Source organism: Carlito syrichta, unplaced genomic scaffold (genome assembly GCF_000164805.1).
Source record: "Carlito syrichta isolate Samal-C Ts95f unplaced genomic scaffold, Tarsius_syrichta-2.0.1 Scaffold306981, whole genome shotgun sequence".
NCBI classification, from domain to species: Eukaryota; Metazoa; Chordata; class Mammalia; order Primates; family Tarsiidae; genus Carlito; species Carlito syrichta.
In genome coordinates, this window is record NW_007251077.1 from 45,419 (window position 1) to 48,140 (window position 2,722).

Consider the following 2,722-nt stretch of genomic DNA (forward strand, 5'->3'; position numbering starts at 1 on the left):
GTGGGCGGGGCCGGCGCGTGGGCGGGGCCGGCGCGTGGGCGCCCAGGCAAGCAGGTTGCTTCTCTACCATTTCCTCGCTTGAGTATCCTCCGTCTCATCGACCCTGGCCTTCCACACCGGAACCCCCTGACTGTGACAGACGTCCGGTGTGATACCGAAGAGAACGAAAGGCGACTGTTAACTGTCCATCTTCCCACATCCGCAGGCTCAAGAAAGGAGTCCTGCAAACGACTCAGGCACAGCCCCGCAGGTGCTTCCCGAGCTGATGCTGGACGCCGCTTACCAGCTGTGCGGCCTAGGGCACACCTGCCTCAGTCTTTTTATCTACAAAATGGGAATGGCACTAATACTGAAAAGGGTTGTTGAGAATTAAATGCGTTGAATATAGAATATCTTTGAGCTTGGTAATAGACAAATTTCTGAGAGTTTGTATGTACGAAGTGCTTGGCATAGCGTTTGACACACAGTAAATAATATTCAGTGTTATTTTTTTCTCCACACGTATGAATACTGTCCTCACCCCACCCCGCCCGTTGACATGCAGGAACAACGACAGCCAGTTTGGTTTTAGATTACATGCTTATAGTTGTATCTAAACTACCAGAAGAATGTATTATGGTGTTGATTTTTTTCCTTTTATTTTCTTTGTGCCTTTTCAAATATTCCTAGTTTTGAACGTTAAGCATTTGTTATTTTTTGCAGCTATGGAAAATGCATTTTTTCCCCTAAGAGAAAAACAAGAGAAGCATTACGGGATGATAATGTGTAGGTTAGGAAAAACCTATTTCTTGCACTTGATTAAACCCCCCTCCCCGCCCCACACCCCCAGACCTGGCAGGGATCCTACGGAAATGGGTGGACCTTAAACATTAAGGATTCCCTGCTGCTTTCCTCTCAGAAGAAACCTGTGTTTATTTATTGCCCTTCAGACTTGCCATTTCAGCATCTCAAAAAGAAACCAAACAAAGAAATTAGAAGTGCATGACTCAATTCCTTCCTACAAACCAAATTGTTTAAAAATTTTCCCCTTGGATTCCCAGAGTTTTAAGAGGCTTAGCCTGCTTCCTGCCCCTAATTGCTCTATTAATTTAATCTGCTCGAAGTCTCCCAAGAGTCTAAGTCATTGGCCATCAGGGCTGGCTCTATCTGGTCTGGACTGGTCTCCTCCCCAGAGAGTTTTGCTGAGCTGTTTTTCATGTTACCCTGAGTTCTATTTTGCTAATTTTCTCCTTCCAAAGAGGGTTTCTCCTGACCTAATTAAATGAGCTGTGGCATTTGTGTGGAGTTGCACATTAAGCGAAATGATGTGAACTTTCTTTTCTCCAGTAGAGACCACGAGCTTCTCATCTATCCTAATTTTCTTGTTTTGGTTCCTCATCATTTATCTTATGAGCTCCCAGTAGCTTCACGTGTAGGGTAAACTGGTTCTTAGATCAAAACAGACTCTGAGCAAATTTGCTTATCTTTCTGAGTCTTCATTTCCTCATCTGTATAGTGGGAGCAAAAGCATATGTATTCATTTCCTAGGGTCCTCGAACTCAGTAGCTTAAAACAATAGATATTCAGTTGGAGGCCAGGCAAGGTGGCTCACACCTATAACACCAGAACTTTGAGAGGCCGAGGTGAGAGGATTGTCTGAGCCCGTGGGTTTGAGACCAGCCTGGGCAACTTGGCAAGACCTCATCTCTACAATACATTTTTAAAAACTAACCAGGCGTAGTGATGTGCGCCTGTGGTTCCATCTGCTTAGAAGGCTGAGGTGGAGCCCAACAGGTCGAGGCTTTGGTAGCCATGAGCGTGGTACTACTACACTCTGACCTGGTCGACAGAGTGAGACTCCTACCTCCCCCCAAAAAAAAGAAATTCCTTCTTCCATAGTTTTAGAGGCCAGAAGTACAGAATCAAGGTGTCAGTAGGACTGTACACCCTCCAAAGAGAATCTCGGAAGGGTGAATCCTTCCAGCTCTGATCTGGCTTGTGACAATGTAACCTCAACCTTCTATCTCCATCTTGACATGGTCTCCTTGCCTATGTTTCTCCTGTCTCAGACTCAGATCTCCCTCTCCTTTCTCTCTCTCTCTCTCTCTCTCTTTCTTTCTTTCTTTTTTTTTGTGTCGGAGTCTCACTCTGTCTTCTAGGTTGAAGTGCTGAGACCAGCTGGGTTCAGGTCACCCTTCCACCTCAGCCTTCCAAGAAGCTAGAACTACAGGCATGTGCCACCATAACTGTCTACTTTTAAAAAATTTATTGTAGAGATGAGGTCTTACCAAGTTGCCCGGGCTGGTCTTGAACCCATGAGCCCAGGCCATCTTCTCACCTCAGCCTCCCACAGTGCTGGAATTATAGGCATGAGCCAATGCACCCAACCTCTCTCCTTTCTCTTAAAAGGACACCAGTCATCGGATTTAGAGCCTACACTAAATCCAGGATTATCTCATCCACAAATTTGTAATTTAATTATAGCTGCAAATACTGTATTTCCAAATAAGGTAGCTTTCACTGGTACCTGGTTTTAGAATTTGGACATATTCTAGCCGGGCTCAGAGGCTCAGCCCGTAATCCCACGCCTTGGGAGGCTGAGGTAAGTGGATTGCCTGAGCCCGCGGGTTCGACACCCGCCTGGGCAACTTGGGTAGACCTCATCTCTATGATAAATCAAAAAATGAGCCAGGCTTGGTGGCTCAGCCTGTAATCCTGCGCCTTTGGGAGGCTGAGGTGAGTG